At 44.4% G+C, this 18,023-nt stretch overlaps 1 protein-coding gene across 5 annotated transcripts in view; it reads left to right on the forward strand.

Annotated features, from left to right (window-relative positions):
- The window catches only part of Plpp4 (phospholipid phosphatase 4), a 355,511-nt gene that overhangs the window by 13,519 nt on the left and 323,969 nt on the right, over positions 1-18,023 (forward strand). For all 5 annotated transcript variants that reach the window (XM_069988164.1, XM_069988163.1, XM_069988162.1 and 2 more), the window contains exon 2: positions 13,569-13,701. The gene's annotated coding sequence lies outside the window, so the exon portion shown is untranslated. The remainder of the gene's footprint in view (positions 1-13,568; positions 13,702-18,023) is intronic.

Genomic DNA, 18,023 nt, shown 5'->3' on the forward strand with positions numbered 1-18,023 from the left:
ATGGGGAGGGGACGGGGCTTGTATTTTGAGTAGCCTTGAGGCCCAGGCTGCACTTCACACGCAGAATGGCAGTCAGGCCTCACTCATGGGGCTGGGAAGCCATTAGTTACCCTTACCATACTGGCTCGGGACTGGCTTCCCCGTGATCCTGTCACCCTGGGGGCCAGAGGCAGCTTTTGGGTAAAAACCACAGCATACCTTGTGGAATTATGAATATCCATTTAAAGGCGGTGATTAAAACAGGGAATGTGCAGAGATACTTGGATTTCTGAATATTGTGCAAGAAGTGACAGAGTGTAAAGGATTGCTTTCCCAAACAATAAACACTTCAATCTGTCTATAATTAGTGCTCAGCTCCTCCTGCAGAGGCCATGGCAAAGTTCCTTTTGTGATTCCATAACCAACCAAAAATGGCCAAGGTTTTCTTTCCCAAGTGGGTGGCTTTTGTCAGACAGCTTAGCAAAGCTGATCGCCAGCCAGGTCTCATGCACAGGGCCTCCTCTTCAAAGGAGAGTAGATTTATTTTAAGGAGCTAAAACCATTAATTTTTCTGGCTGCATTTTCTTTTGCTGTCTCCTGATCTTACCCCAAAAATGTTCCTTAGGGAATCTCATTTGAGAGCTCCAAATTAATTGGAGATCTGTTTTGTGTTGCCACTTTATGATACCCATGGATATGATTTAAAGTGTGCTAGAGATTCACAAGCTGAGGAATAGGAGCACTGAATTGCAGAGGGGAATTTAATTTATTTGTCCTTGTGATAATTTGAGGGTTTTCTCCCCCAAATGTCCTTTTTCATTAAAAAATTTCCCTTTTAAGCTTATTTTCCTTTGACACATTTTTAAAGCAAAATTTGAGTATTGCTATAGTATTTCATCATTCTACCCACATTAAGCTTCAGTCTTTTTGAAGTCAGAGATGGTGCCTTTAATTCATTATGCAACTTAGATTACAGGCTGTGGTATGGGGAATATTTGTAATGCATGCCCTGTAGCACTCAATGCAGTTCAGGGGGTTCATGGTGTTTACCTGTGTGGTTTGATTAGGGTGATGCTCCTGGGGTTCCAACCTTCCTTATAGAACTGAAATCACACCAAGTTTCAACCCACTGCCCTCCCTTTTTCTTGATGATGATGAGGAGGAGGATGATGATGATTTTTAGGATAGCGTTTGGGATCACAGGTTGTTAAATCTTGAAGTGGCTTTGAGGTATCACCTGGGACAAGATGGTCCCAGAGCAGGACTGTTGGGGAGGCCAGAGGCTAGGGATGCCAAGCAGTGAGGATGAGGGCCATGATTTTGACACTGAGAGTCGCAGGGACTTCAGGAAGCACTTTTTGGAAGAAGGCAATTTCAGGTGTTAGACTGTGTCCTAATGCAGGTTGTTGTGGTCGAGTAGAGGCGCCGGTACTGCAGGTGTGTTTCATTCCACCTATACTCAGGAATCTGGAGATGGGGGCTGTGTAACTGCCAAGAGAGTCCCATGAGAAACTGCCTTACCCAGAGAACATTCGTTCCTTTACACTGCTCCCTGCTGGGTGTGTCTCTTGTTGAGACAACTAGGGGGTCTGCTGTCTTCCCAAGGCAGGAACTGTGAACCAGTCCCAGGGCTGGGTTAACACCTCCCCTCGGATCCTCCCCAGATGTTGTTGCTCTGCTGGGGACAACTAGGCTGTCTTCCAACCCTCTGTCTTCTCTCAGCTCCAGCTTTCTGCCTCCCAGAAACAACTGAGGTAGCTCTTCCTGGAACTCACCTGCTCCAGGTCAGTACAGCCTACCACGGGCTTTCAAAAGAATATTGCCTTTGCCCTAGAATGGGAGAATGCTGGTGATGTGTATGGGTCTAACCCCACTATTTGCATTTTCTGTTCTGTATTCTAGTTCCACCCAAAGTAGGCAGTAATTCTAAAATCCTCATCTTAACCTTGTTTGGTGCACGCTCTCTCTCTCTCTCTCTCTCTCTCTCTCTCTCTCTCTCTCTCTCTCTCTCTCTCTCTCTCTCTCTCTCTCTCTCTCTCTCTCTCTCTCTCTCTCTCTCTCTCTCTGACAGGGTCTTATTAAGTTGACTGCTCTGGCTTAGAACTTGAGATCTTCCTGTCATACCCACCTTTGTACTGAGATTACAAGCATGTGCTTGTACTACTGTCTTGACTCACTTCTTTCTCTGTACCATAATTCTGGGACGAGCTAAGGGGAAGTAATTCTGAGCTCTGGGAAGACCTGGGGGAGTAGTAGTAGGAGAACATGTATGCCTATGTCTGTCTCTCTGTATATATGTGTCTCTATGTTTATTTATCACAGTCTCTGTGTGTGTTGTTGGCTGGACTCTTAGATCCTAGAAGCAGTACACTAAGCAGTGTACCAGAAGGTCAAGCCAAGCCTATCAGACCTGGGACAGGTCTGGAGGAGGTGGGAAATACCCCCATCTCCACTGTTCTGCTCTTTGTCCTTTATGAGCCCTAGAGGGTGGAAAGGGCTCTAACCCTGGGAATCAAGTTCAAGTATTTCTGCATTTAGCTGTTCTTTTAACCATGGGGACATGAATAGGAGATATGAATAAATAGTTGTAAGCATGACATGACTAAAATGGAGATTTAGATACATATCTGTTACTCTTTTTGCTCATGAACAGGGTTCTTTGTTAAGGCTTGTATTTCCTCTTTCACTTCTTTTAAGCAATTTAGGAGTTTTTGAGAAGGAAATGTGTATCACCGTTTCTGGATTGGTGACTTTTGGGAGAGTTTCTGTGCTTTCTTTTCTTTCACAGTTTTCTTTCTTTGGCATTCATACCCTAAGTGTTCATCAATTTCTGAAATCCACCCACAAAAATAGGCAAAAAGGGAAGATGCCCAAAAATAATGTATCCTATCCAGTACAGGCGAATAGATGTCTGATGAAAGTGGTGAAATAGCACAGATGTTAGAAAATTAAGAAAAGGCAATCCCAGCATCCAGAATCCAGGGGTGGACACAGAGCTCCGCATGGATGCAGGGTGGTGTGTGGCGTCTGTCCTTCCTGGGGGTGGGTCAGACAAAGGTGCACATCAGATGCTACTTTGATGCTTTGTTGAGCCAGGACGTATCTAGATTTCAACAGGCTGGTGTCTATGATGGGCATGTTTTAAAAAATAATTTTACTGTTATTATTAAGGTGTGGTACAGAGCAGTTATCGTTTCATAAGCTGGGTAATGAGTACATTTCTTTTGGGGCAATGCTACCCTTCCTTTGCTTTTCTCCAGTTTCCCTCCCCCATCCCTGCCTACAAATTACATAGTTCATTTTCCACATAGTGTATACTGCATAGCCTGATTGCATTTGTTCAGCCTTCTGGCCTTTTATTTATTTATCTTTATTATCTTTAAGTAGTTGTACAAAAAGGTTCCCATTCTACAAAACAGTATATAAATACAAAGTGACTGACAACGTTGTCACCCATCTCTCTTAACCCATCCCTTCTCTCACTTTTTTTCTTTAATTGAGATTAGGTGATTACATAAATTTCACATATTTCACAGTGTTGTGGAATAGTGATACTTAGTCCTCCTGACCTTTCTATGCTCTGCTTTACTCCCCTCCCAAATCCCCCAAAGCAAAGACAAACACCACCACCACCACCACTACCAATAATAATAACAAATCAACCCCATGTTTCCATTAAAATACAAATAGTATTTTAAATGTTCAGAGAAGTTACACCTTTGGGTTCCTCCCCTAAGGGCACCCTCCATTAGTCTGACTGTGTGTGAATGCCTGCAGTCCCATATAATTCATCATGTCCAGCTATAGTTTAGCTCTAGCTTCCACATATGAGAGAAGCCACGTGCCGTTTATCTCTCTGAGCTTGGCTTATCTCACTTAGCATGATTTGTTCCAGGTCTATCCATTTCCCTACAAATAACGCAATCTTATTCTTGGTAATGAATGGGTAAAACTCCATTGTGCATAGGTACCATGTTCTATTGATTCACTCATCTGCTGTAGGGCATCTGGACTATTTCCAGAACTTGGCTATTGTGAACAGTGCAGCAATGAACATGGGTGTGCAGTGTCTTTACCATATCCTGACCTGTAATGATCTGGACAGATAGAGTCTAAGAGTGGTCTGGTTGGGTCTTAGGGAACTTCCATATCTTAATATTTTGAGGAAACCACAAACTGCCTCTGGGATGGTCGTACTAGTTTACATCCCAACCCCAACAGTGCAAAAGGGTTTCCCCATGATGGTCTCTTCTGCACAAAGCTTTTGTCCAAGAATAAACAGGTGTGAACTGACTCTGGAGAGTCCCTAGGAATGAGTCCAACTTCATGGACTCATGGCAAGCATGCAGGTGACAAAGGGGCCTCCAAGCAGCTTCCTCTCCTCCAGATAGCATTGCCTTGTAGGGGTGGAAAGAGAAGTAACCCAGCCCCTTAGTCTTCAGAGAACCATGGCCTGTGGTGTCCAAGGAAAGCAACCTTTGTGTCACAACGGAGGACCAGGGAAGGCCTCACAGTGGAGCCTGAGTCTGCGCGAGTTCAAGATGGCAGTGGGGTGAGGTGGCAGAGCACCAGCCTGGCCTGCTCAAAGACACGGAAAAGGACCTCAAGCTGGACATTGCCAAAGTGGTGAAGAGTGTGGGATAAGATAGGGAGGGAGCCGAACTCTTTGTTTTAGAGGTTGTTGGATCCTGGGAGAAAGGGGAGGGAGGGAACTCAATAGGCAGGGACGTTCATGCGGGGCATAGGATGTTTAGCATGCAGTCCTGCAACAACAGGTGGCCAGGATGGGAGGGTAGGGAAGAAGAAGTGGGAGGTGAGGAACCCGGAAACCCACACAGTGGCAGATTAGTGCGGAAAGCCAGGCAGGAGCAGCTATAGAAGGGGAGCTGGGCGAGGGTCCGCAATGAGAAGCAGGGTCACATGGGCTTTGTGATGCCCCCTGCCAGCCCGGGGGTCCACCAGCAGGAAATTTATCACCCCATACACTTTCTGTTATAATGTTATCTCTAGTCTGTATAGCAGTAGAAAATGAATGAAGGATGGCAGAGCTGGGAAGATGAATTAATAACAAGAAAGAGGAAAGGAGTACAGAGATGAAAGCCAGCCAGTAGGAACCCAATACTGTCAAAGATAAAGAGGGCAGAAAATTCCCAAACAAGCTGGGGGCTTCCCTCGTGTTGGGGGGGGGCGGGGGGGCAGGGGCTGGGGGTGGGCAGGGAGTGCTGGCCCCTGGCTCAGAGAGTGTGTGGTAGAAGGCACACTGAAAGAACCTTTGGGAAGGTTTTGTTTTTTTATTTTTTAAAAATCCTTTCCCTTTTTGTATGCTTTCCATTTTCGCAATGTCAGGGGGAAAAAAAAGCCACAAAAATCCTGGCTGGCATATTGCAATGATGAAAATAGGCAGTGTAGCATGCTAACTGTGAAGAAGGTCATTTTAGTAGGTCTGGGAGGCGGTTGAATGTGCTGGAGAATCAGTGTTCAGGCCTTCTATGATGTCCAAATTGAGCTAATGTCCCCCTGGACCAGTTATTCTTGGTCACATAGTAAGGTCAGACCAACTGCTCTGGAAACCTTAGGCTGTGGTCACTGAGAGTGTGCATAATGTCTGTGTGTTGCATCAGCAATTTGTAAGCCTGAATTTTCAGGCCAAATTGCTACAAAAAACATGCCGGAGCTTTTTTAAGTGAGCATTAATTTGATCAAAAATGCCGAGTGCCTAATTGTAAGAAGGTGGTCTTCAATAGAAGAGCACACTTGGGCGGCACACTCAGGTGTGCGTGGGATCATACACAAGAGGCCTTTGTGTCTTGTGATGGCTGCTCTGTCCGTCAGCTGCAGAGGCTTTGTGGATAATTGATTTGTTTTGTTTTTGTTGTTGGTTGTGGGGCTTGAACTCAGGGTCTGGGTATTATCCTTGAGCCTCTTTATGCTTAAGGCTAGTGCTCTACCACTTAAACCACAGCACCACTTCCAGATTTTTTTTTGTGGTTAATTGGAGATAAGAGTCTCACAAGGCCTTTTCTGCCTGCGCTGACTTTGAACTGTGATCTTCAAATCTTAGCCTTCTGAGTAGCTAGGATCACAGGTGTGAGCCACTGATGCCTGGCCTTTGTGGATAGTTGAATGTGTACCTTTCTTCTCAGGCCATGGGAAAAAAAACTAATTATGATCTTGAGCCTCACTCAGGTTTTAAGGAAAAAAATACTAAAAGAGAATTTTCCCTACCTAGGTTTTGCCCTAACTTGCACATGATAGGTCTATCAGGTCTTTCTTATGGATATGCTATGCATATTGAAAATGCTTAAAGTTTAAGTTATAAGACTAATCTCTCTCTTTTATTTATTTTTTTTTGTTGGTCGTGGAGCCTGAACTCTTTGCCTGGGTGCTGTCCCTCAGCTCTTCAGCTCCATCTCTTTTTCTTTTCTTCTTCTTCTTCTTTTTTGTTTTTGGTGCGAATGTGCAAGCTTGAACTTAGGGCCTGGACACTGTCCCTTAGCTTTTGTTTTGCTGAAGGCTTATACGCTACCAGGTGAGCCGTAGCACTACTTCAGGATTTTGGTGGTTAATAGAAGATAAGAATCTCTTGGAGGGCTGGGAAGGTGGCTCAGTGGTAGAGCGCTTGCCTTGCATGCTCAAGGCCCTGGGTTCGATTCCTCAGCACCACATAAGCAAAAAGAAAAAAGCCGGAAGTGGCGCTGTGGCTCAAGTGGTAGAGTGGTAGAGCGCTAGCCTTGAGCTGAAGAGCTGAGGGACAGTGCCCAGGCCCAGAGTTCAGGTCCCACGACTGGACCCCCCCCCAAAAAAAAAAAGGATCTCTTGGACTTTTCTCCTGGGCTGATCCTCATATCTTAGCCTCCAGGGTAGTTAGGATTATAGGCATGAGCCACTGGTGCAGGATAGTAGTCCTCATTTCTAGCCCTTCTTCATCTTCCTCCTCCACTTCAAACCAGTTACAGTTGTAGTTGAGAAATGCAGTGGAGAAAACAGCCTACAGGAAAGGGCAAAGCAATGGTCTCTGTGTGCCCCCTTAGTAGGGTGTTGGCAGGCCAGGGGCTGGTAGGGGGAAGGAGGGTCTCATTCAGGCCCTATGTAACCTCATCCTCTGAGAAGAGGAAGCCAAGAAGGAATTTCAGCCTCCAGAGAGGAAGATCCAAGAGAGACAGTGCGAGGTAGGAAGGCAGCCTTGTCGGTGCAGGGTTGGTGAGTCATGTATGTGAGACAAATTAAATCCATTACTTGGCGCTACTGCTTCATTTGCAGTGATTATTCATTCACTGAGCAGGCTAAATGATGCTCTCATCATTCACCACATCATTTCGCCACCCTGGAGATCAGAGGTGGAGACCTCCGGCGTGTTCTTAACAGTGGATGAAACCGCCCTCCTCATCTGGCGCAAGGCTTCAGGCCCCGAGCGAGCGTCTGTTCAGCCTCTCTCCCCTGACCCCAGGAGCTGTTCTGGGAGGGGAGGGGACCCAGCGTGCATTTCCTCTGTGGGCTGAATATCAATTCGTGGACTCTTTCACTTCATTCCCGTGTCTTGAAGAAGATTAAAGGCACGGAATGTGAAGTGGAGCTGACTAAATGTAGCTGGATGGAGCTGTGTGGTTTCCAGGTTCCTTCTTTTGACAGCTTGGCTGGTCTTTTTACATTTTTTTCCCATTGAGGTGAATTGAGATTTCTTTTTTTAATTAAGTGGTTGTACAAGGGGGTTTCGGTTCTGTTCTGCACGTCAGTATATGAGGACCGTGCACTTTGATCAATGTCACCACGGCTATCATTCTCTCAACCCCACCTGGGACCCAGGTTGCCCAGTTCCATTTTCATACATGACAACAGTCATGATATTCATGTCTCTGCCTCAGCCTCTCTCCATCCCTTCACCTCTCCTCCCCTTGACCTCGCCCTGCCAACAACACATGGTCCAGCCTGGTTAAACTCTAGGCTCCTTGTTCATAGGAGTTACACCATTGGATTCCTCCCTTGTATATGCAAAGACATCCCATATATATATATATATATATATATATATATATATATATATATATATATATATGCATGTATTTCCATTATATGTAATACATAAATATATCATGCTTCACTCAATTTGTGTATATCTGCATAAATCCTGTATATATTTTCTTATATATTTATAGCTTATATATAACTTCCACATATGAGAGCGAGCAAGCATGTGCCCTTTGTCTCTCTGAGCCTAATTTACATCATGGAACATATTTTTTCATTACTATGTAAATTGCATAATATTATTCTTCATCATAGATGAGTAAAATTCTATTACCTAGATCATATTTTCTTGATCACTCACATCATTGTAGGGCACATGAGCTGTTTCCCAAACTTGGCTCTGGTGAACAGTGTAGCAACAAACGTGGGCATGCCAGTGTCTTTTCTGAATCCTGACTTGTACTCTTTTGGATAAATTCAACTGGTCTTGAGTGATGGGCTGGGTGTAGGAGGATCAGGCCCTCTGCAAGGTTTTCCATCACCCACACTGCCCTTACTGTGTGGACACCTCATCCCACACAGATTGAGATGCTACTGTACCGGCAGCCAGGCTGGCCCTGCTGGAAGTAGCATGGCCCTTGGTTAGGAGGGGTGGAAAATATTATTTCAGAACTTGGGGGAAAAGAAAGCTGAACAGATTTCTATGCCATCCTCCACCTTGGGGGTAGTGACCCCGCATCCCTAGCTCCTGACTCTCAAGAGCTGGTAGCTAAACCCACGGAACAATCCACAGATTTGTACCACTTAATATGCTCTCCATGATCTGACCTGTCCTGCCCTAGTGCCCCTGAGTAGCGAAGGAAAATTGCTTTATGATCCTTTAGCTTTTTGATATAATCCTTGTCTTTTCTCTGCTAATCAGTCAGTGGTGACTTTTCACTAAGCCCCATTCTGTGTCCTCTGGGATCTTCTGAGCAAGGTCTACTGCAGTGTGGTTTTGTCTCCCATCCACCCCCGGGGACTGAGACACATTTGTTGACACAACTGGGGAGTGGAGGTGTCTAGGGGGTGGGGGCAGGGATGGCTCAGCATCTTTGAGTGCTGGATACCACAAAGAATTCTCCAGCCCAGAGTCCAGAGTGTCAGCAACCTGGCTGTCCTGCTCTGTCACAAATGGATCCCAAGCCACATCATGGCATTGTCGCCCAGATAATGGAGCTCATGACATCCCAAGCTGGTGTGGGCAGTGCCCAGCATAGAACTGAGCCCACAGCCACCTCTCAGGGTTCCTCCCCACCTGTGTGCTGTGCCCGTGACCCACAGCTGCGCGTGAGCACAAGCTGCCTTGTTGGGTCTTCCCACTGAGCAGGGAGGGCTTTTGGAGTGGATGGGTGCCCCCAATTTTTCCTTATTGAGTAAAGCTATCTTTTTTTTTCCTTCTAAGAGAGAAGACAAAAGATTTTTTCCCCTTAGTACTAAAGAGGATGACTCTGCAGGTAAATGAAGCCAAACAATCTCATTGCAGAAATCTGTCTCCATTGTACCACTGCTTTCTTTTCTTGCAGTTCCAAGAAGACTGCCAGAGGCTATAAATAAGAGACTTAGAGCTTTTTGACTCAGAGCTTCTCTCTGAGATGGCAGAGTGCTCAGGGTTCAGAAAGGGTCTCCCTTTTTGTGTGTGGGGGGGAGTTGAGATCAGGAATAGGTGTATAAGGGAAAAAAAAGGATGATTTTTTTAAATATCCGGTGGGATATTTAAACATGTTATATGAGAAACAGTGTAGAGGACAAGGCTCTGAGATTTCCTGCAAACAGGACTCTAAACATTCACACAGTGAGAACTAAGGAGGATATTCTTAGGAGAGGATCACAAAGTCTCAATAGCTATGTGCATATGATCATATAAGATGATGCTTATCAGAATGAACTCCAAGAAATGGAAACAAGACTTTTTTTTTCTTATTGTACTGTTTGTGGTTCTTTTTTTCCCCCTTTGTCACTGTTTTTGATTTCTTTGCCCTTTGTCTTATGTATAAGTTTATCTGATTTGGAGAGGGGAAAGGGAAGCACAGAAATGGTAGGGCAAAGGGTGAATCAATTCAGCACTGATACTCACTAGACACTATGTTGGAAATGAATTATACAACTTAGGGGGAAGGAGGTTGGGAAGGAAAAATCTGGGAGAAGATGAGGGAAGGGATGACACTATTCAAAGAGAAATGCACTCACTATCTGACATATAACTGTAACCCCTCTGCACATCACCTTTAAAACAAAAATAGATAAAAAAATGAAGCAGAACTGTGAGATGCAAAAAAAAAAAAAGATTTCCTGGAATGTGGTGGTTTCATTTTATTGCTTTTGAAAACTTAGCTGGCAAGTGACAGTTGAAGGTATTCTTATCACTTAGTCTCTGATTGAGATAGCAATCAAATTAAACTTTCTGCTGCTAAAATAACTTTCTCCTGGCCAGAGAGTTCTGGGTTTCTAAGCATATTACATCTTGTATTTGTGTTGCACATTTCCTTCTGAGACAGTCAGGAGCCAGTACGTCATCCTATGTTTGTGAGCTTTGTCCTCATCTTACAGATGGTGTTAGGGAACTTAGTCCTCATCCTACAGATGGTGTTAGAGAGACGAGCTTAGTACTATGACTCACCTGGGGGCTTGGGCTCTGTGGGGGACGGTCTTGGTTCACAAATTGCTTCAGGAAAAGAGAGAGTAGCTGCAGAAATCTGTTATAATTCCCACTTCCCAGAGATTTTCCCGGAAAAGGGAACTTGCAAAGACGCGGGGAGTGAGTGTGGACTTTATTGGGACAATGAGGTTGGATTTATCATGATGTTGAGCTTTATTGAGAGGAACTCACATGATTTGAAATGTACAATTGAATACTGTCTTTAGTCTGTACCATTGATGGTGTTGAGGGTTGGAACCATTACAACTAGCTATAGAATATTTCATCAGCCACTAGAAGAAAACCCAGGCTCCGTAGCTAGGCCTGCCTCTGTTCCTACCCTCAACCTCCAACATCCTGGCAATCAGTAGTCTGAGTTCTGCCTTCATGGATTTGCTTAGCCCCAACAATCTGTGTACATGGAATCATACAGCATGTAGCTTTCTGTGATGGTCTTCTTCAGCTTAGTCTTGTGTGAAGATTCAACCATATTGTGGCAGGAGGCATGTGAGGCATGCCTTTTGTTCCCTTGTAAGGCCCAGAGAATTCCTTTGTGCTGAGGGCCCACAGTCTCACTGGTGGCAACTGAACACAGGTCACAGAAGAGTATGTTCATGGGCCAGCTGAGTGCTCAGGGCATGAATGGATGCATCCATCCGCTCAGCAGGTGATTACTTGATGGCCTACTACTGTGCACCAGACACAGATTGGGGAGTTTTTGTTTTTGTTTGGCCGGTTGTGGGGCTTGAACTCTGGGCCTGGGCGCTGTCCCTCAGCTCCTCAGCTCAAGGTGAGCTCTCTACCACTTGAGCCACAGCGCCACTTCCGGTTTTCTGGTGGTTTATTGGAGATAAGAGTCTCATGGACTTTTCCTGCCAGGGCTGCTTTGAACTGCAACCCTCAGATCTCAGCCTCCTGATTAGCTAGGATTACAGGCATGAGCCACCAGTGCCCGGCTGGGGATTTTATTTTATTTTTTGTAGTGAGGACAACTCCGCTTCCGTTCTTCTGGAGATTGTGCCATACCATAGTAAGAGAGACAGGCCAGGAGACAGATCACTTTGGGTTGTTTCAGTAACAGTAGAAGATATAAAAACTATGAAGGGTGGGAGGAGAGAGAACTTGGGAGGCTCAGAATTGTATTTATGAATGTAGATTCCTTTCTCCTCCACCATCTTGGATTCTGGTACTTCCCAGACATAGGGTGGCAGATCAGGAAAAAGAACCCAGGGTTCCTTTTCGTAATGGTTCAGCCAGACACAGGGAGATTGGCCTGTATGCTAATGTATAGCAATGAGATCCATAAATCTTCCCACAATTGCGATTGTCCCCAGAGAAGGGGCTGCCTCCCTTCTACCTCTTTCTTAAACTCTACATTTGGTACTGCTTAGACATTCCTCGGCATAAATGCCATGCGTGAGAAGCTCACTGTCATTTTGCTCCTTGGTGCTTTTGTAGCCATCAGCTGAGGAGGAAGCTTGCCAGTGGTTTGCATCTTAGGTGGATGTTTGTACACATCCAAGAGGCTTCCTGGTGTGGGAGGAGGCTCTGCTGTGCATTCACCTCCCCCTCCCCCCGCCCCCATGCATGTTCCTGTGTTTCTGTGCATGTATACCTCAATGCCCCAGAGAAGGTTTGAGTCCCTTGGTCTGCCAATCCCTGGCAATACTGCCCATGTGCTTTTTAGAATCCAAGTAGAAATTTGCAGCAATTGTGAAGAATGAGTTCTATGCAGTAGAGTTAAAAAACAAACAAACCCCGAACAAGGTTTTCTATTCTACATGCAAAATTGAGTGTCTGAGATTATTAGAAATGGAGGAGGGGGAGCGGGGCTGGAAGTCCACTTGGGAGAAAGTAGCTGTCACCAGAGCATGATATTTTCATGAAAAGGTTTGCCCTCTCAAAGGTGAAGCTGAATCTTCTGGGTCTTAGTCTTGCATCACAGCCTGGAGGACTGGAGAAGGGGACAGCTGACACTCGGTGCCACTAATGAGGACCCCAGGATCCTGTGGGGTGGAATCAAAGGCTCTGCTCAGGTGTTTGAGTCCACCTTGTGTTTGCCTTGTAGATACAGTCAGGGACCTGGGCCAAGTTATTCATCCAACTTCTTCACTACCTGAGGAGAAACACGGGAGCTGGAGCTCGAAGGCGCTGGGGGCTTTTCTCCTTAATTAACTGGTTAGAGTTAGACTTAGACTGTTCATGAACAGTTCTGTGAGTAACTGGGGACTTGCTCAGAATGAGGGGATATACTTCCAACACAGATCAATATAGAAGGATACAAATAGATGAAAATCTATTTACTAAATTTGCATATTGCAATCATCTGTATTCGGGTCTTTGTTATTTCAATTAAAATGCTGCATTGTTGGTGCATGTACATTGCCTTAGAAATCCAATCAAGGCAGATGAAAGATGATGGGTGAAATATATTTCCCCCTCTTGCTCTCATTCCCTTTTCTCTTCTCGGAAGGCAGCCGTGTGTTTCGTTCCAAAGCCATTTGATGCAAGCATTTTCCAATATTGCAACAATCTCTCAGTGATCACCTGAAATGACCAGGCAGCCAGCTGAGCCAAGATTTGTTCTTAGCATGTACACCTAGAAGCTTCTGTCATTTCTTCCTTCTTAGGGATGTTGGCTCTAAACAAAAGGATTCATATAAATCCCAGAGCCTGATCACAGTACATGCTGGTTATATTAACAATTATTATTTCTATTTAAAACCTAGTAAATAGGGTTGCCACATAGAATGTAGGACAGTCAGTTAAATTTTTAGATAAACAACAAATAGTTTTTAGCAGTCTCCCTTGATACCCATAGTAGACTGGTTTCAGGATTCAAATCAATTATTGATATGACAACATATGTGCTCAAGACCTGTATCTACAATGATGGCATTTGTGGCATTTGTACATAACCTATATGTATCTTTTCAATCACTTCCAGATTACTTATGATGCCTAATACAATCTAAATGCTACATAAGTCCTGGCTTGTTGGGGGAATGACACAAAGGAAAAGAGGATGTACACTTTTCATATAGAGGCAGCCAGCATAGGCCTGTCCATGTCCATACAAGGTGAGTAGAGGTCATCAGAGACAAAGGGGTCTGTGAAAGGGGGGCAGGGAGCTGTGGGGGTGACTGTATGTCACTTCACTCTGTGGATTTGCTTCAGTGCTCAGGGTATGTGGCAAACTCAAGAGTTTTTTTTTTTTTTGTAACTTTCTGGTCCTCCCCATCCACCATTGGCCAAAATCCTTGGATGCAGAATCCTGGATGTAGCGGGCAGAGTGACATAAATATTTCCAAATATTGCAGACGATAGACTTACAGTAACACATTATTCTGGTTATATGTGAGCCTAATGGAGGTGAACATTTGTCACTTTTGTTTGCTAAGCCTGGCAGCCCTACATTTTGAATGTGGCCATGTCATGTCCTTAGACCGTTTCTTTCCCAGGAAAAGCAAATGGTGAGATGTCAGAGCTCATGCTGGCTGAGAGGAAGGAAAACCATGGAGAACTCAATTCAGCCCCCCTTCCTCCCCCTTATTTGTTGTGTGGGTCCCAGGGCTCAATCTCAGAGCCTGGGCACTGTCCTTGAGCTTTTGTGCTCAAAGCTAGTGCTCTACCACTTGAGCCACAACACTTTCAGCATTTTGTGGCTAATTGGAGATAAGAATCTCTCAGACTTTTCCTGCCTGGGCTGGCTTCAAACCATGATCCTCAGATCTCAGCCTCCTGAATAGCTAGGATTATAGATGTGCGACACCAGTGCCCTGCTTTAGCCTTCTCTGAAAAACATGTTGTGATTAGTTTTCATGACTAACGGGATGTAAGTAAACACATTTCAGTGGAAAAATGCAAACGTTCTCCCTCTCCCTTGCTTTCTAGGAAATGCTACTCTACAATGCAGATTAAAAAATGTTTCTGGTTTGTTTTACTGCACAGACCATTCTCTTTCATTCATGGTCGGGTTTCCTTTCTCTTCACATGCCTTCTCCCCTCTCCCATGGTCCACCCAGAGCCGGTCTCCCCTTGGCTCTGAGATTCCCATTAGCTCCCATTCTATAAATCCTGGGAGAAATGCCTCTCATTGCGTGGATTATATGATACTCTTAGGAAGCGGCAGCCCGGGAGGCAGGAAGTAGGAAGAAAGGGGTGGCAGACAACTGCACCCCTTCTTCTCATCCCTGGAGGATGCCAATGAAATGTCACCCAATAGAGCTGTTAGATGGGTGTAACTACAGCCGGAGGCGGAGTCTTTCTAGGAGACAGCTTCCCCAGAGGGTGACCTTGATGACATGCAATGGCAGAAGAGGTCTGATCTTGGATATGAAATAGGAAGGAATAAGAAAGGATATTTTATGACAGTTATGGTTTGGGGAATGGTAGGCACGATGACTTTGTTTTGGAAAGCAGTCTGTCTTACCTGTAAATCACTTTCTACAGTCCAAAAATGTCAAATGGAAAAAATCTGCCGGCAAAGGATGCACAAGTTTTAAGTTGTGTGTCATTCGGAGTAGCATGAATAATGCCATTCCACTTTGTGCTGTCTAAACATGAATCGTCCCCTTGGAAAGCGTATCCACACTGTTATCTGCTATCTTCCGGGTGGTTATCAGATAGCCTGCCACTGTGTGTTCTCCCAGTGCTTGTGTTCAAGTAACCCTTGCGGAGTAAGTGGGAGACCTAATCCTCCATCACGATGTCATTCGCCTCCCGCGTTGATACTATGTCATCTCAACAGGAGGCGTGGGCAGGGAGTAATAAGTATTTTGGGAGGGATTCCATATCACATAACTTTTATTATGGCATCTTATTATACTGCTATAATGGTTCTACTCTATTATTAGTTATTAACAAGAAATGTGGGTATAGAATAAGTATTTTGAGAGAGATCATATCATATAACATTATGGTATATTGCTGTAGTTGCTCTACTCTATTAGCAGTTATTAATCTCTGTAAATAGGCATGTATAGGAAAAATAATGCATATAAAGTCTGTTACTGTCTGTGGCTTTAGACAATCATTTGTGGTCTTAGAACATATCTTCCCTGGGAGAAAACATTCTTTTGAGAATTTACTTAGTTTCTGAGATATTTTGCTTTTATTTTTTCCCCTAATAACTTCAAGTATAATTGTCAACTTATGGGGGGTGGGGATTGTGTCTGCATAGTAGTGAATAAAATACTAAGGTTAGCTTGATCTTTTTTTTGTGTGTGTCAATTATGGGGCTTATACTCAGGGCCTAGGTTCTTTCCCTAAACTTTTCTGCTCAAGGCTAGCACTCAAGCCACAGCTCCATTTCCAGTTTTCTGGTGGTTAATGAGAAATAAGAGTCTCGTGGACTTTCCTGCCTGGGCTGGCTTCTGAACTGCCATCCTCAGATTTCAGCCTCCTGAATAGCTAGGATTACAAGCATGAGCCACTGGTACCCTGCAGTTGATCTCTTAAAAAGCTTTTATAAAGCTGGGCACTGGTGACTCATGCCTGTAATCCTAGCTACTCAGGAGGCTGAGATCTGAGAATCAGTTCAGCCAGCTAGGGCAGGAAGGTCCATAAGACTCTTATCTCCAATAAACCACTCAGAAAACTGGAAGTGGCACAAGTGGTAGAGCTCTAGTCTTAAGCTGAAGAGCTGAGGGACAGCGCCCAGGCCCAGAGTTCAAGCCCCATGACCACCACCAACAACAAAAAAAAGGTTTTCTAGCCGGATACCAGTGGCTCATACATACCTGAAATCCTAGCTACTCAGGAAGCTCAGCTGTGAGGATGGTGGTTCAACACCAGTGTGGTCAGAAAAGCTGGAGAGACTCCTTTTATCTTTAATTAAGCAGGAAAAAGCCAAAAGGGGAGCTGTGGCTCAACGTGGTAGAGTGTCAGCCTTGAGTGAAAAGTGAGTGCAAGGCCCTGAGCTCAGGCCCAGCTGTGGCACACACAAACTTGTTTTTTTTTTTTTTTTTTGCATTTTTTTAATTGTATTTTATTTTATTTGAGAACATACTGTACAGAGGGGCTACAATTACATGGGCAGGATAATGCATACATTTCTTACCAAGCATTGCAGCCTCCTCCTTTGTTTACCCTTCACTTCCCTTCCCCGCCTCCCCCCTCCCCCCACCCAATTTTACCCCCCTCCCCCCACCCAATTATACCCCCCTCCCCCCCCCACACCGACATTGTAAAGCTGGTTTTGACATGACATTTTGTACTTCTCATTGTTGCAACAGGTCCACCTGAATCCTTAAACGACTTGTTTGTCCCCATCTCCTCCACATGTTATACTGACATCAAATATAGTGAAAGCGGGGGTTACACTGTGGGGGAGGGACATACAAAGCAACAAAGAAATAATCTTATAAATGCGTTAGAAACACATGCATGAAAGAAACGAAAACATTAAAATACATATTTAAGGGTTCATTTTCCTAACATCACATTATCTGACCTTTTCCGCTTGACTCATACCTATACTAGATATTGCAAATAAGGGAAACCATGGGACCTATGCTTCTTTGGGCCTGGCTTACTTCACTTAATATAATTTTTTCCAAACCTTTCCATTTCCTAACAAATGGGGAAATGTCATTCTTTCTGATGGAGGCATAGAATTCCATTGTGTATATATACCACATTTTCTTGATCCATTCATCTACTGAGGGGCATCTGGGTTGGTTCCATGTCTTAGCTATGGTAAATAATGCTGCAATAAACATAGTTGTGCTGGTAGCTTTAGTGTGGTCTTGTTTGTAAACATTTGGGTAAATGCCCAAAAGTGGTATTGCTGGATCATAGGGGAGATCTATGTGAAGTCTTTTGAGGAACCTCCATACTGCTTTCCAAAGTGGTTGAACAAGTTTACATTCCCACCAACAATGAAGTAAGGTTCCTTTCTGTCCACATCCCCTCCAGCATCTGTTGTTGTTAGAGTTCTTGATTTTTGCTGTTCTAACTGGAGTGAGGTGATATCTCAATGTTGTTTTGATTTGCATTTCTTTTATGGCTAGGGATGTTGAACATTTCTTCATGTGTCTATTGGCCATCCTTCTTTCTTCTTCAGAGAAGCTTCTCTTTAAGTCTTTCGCCCACTTATTTATTGGGCAGTTGTTTCTTTGAGGATTTGTTGTTGGGTGGTTTAATTTTTTGAGTTCCAAGTATATTTTAGATATGAGACCCTTGTCCGTTGTATGGCTAGTAAAGATCTTCTCCCAATCCTTGGGCTTTCTATTGATCTTGCCAGCTATGTCATTTGCCCTGCAGAAGCTCTGCAATCTTATGCAATCCCATTTGTCCAACCTTTCTTTGATTTGTTGTGCTTCCGGGTCTCTATTCAGAAAATTTCGACCTGAGCCAAGGAGACCTAGGGTTTCTCCTATTCCATCCTGTAATGTTTTCA

The sequence above is a fragment of the Dipodomys merriami genome, unplaced genomic scaffold, assembly GCF_024711535.1.
Source record: "Dipodomys merriami isolate MVZ:Mamm:240054 unplaced genomic scaffold, mDipMer1.0.p SCAF_35, whole genome shotgun sequence".
NCBI lineage: Eukaryota > Metazoa > Chordata > Mammalia > Rodentia > Heteromyidae > Dipodomys > Dipodomys merriami.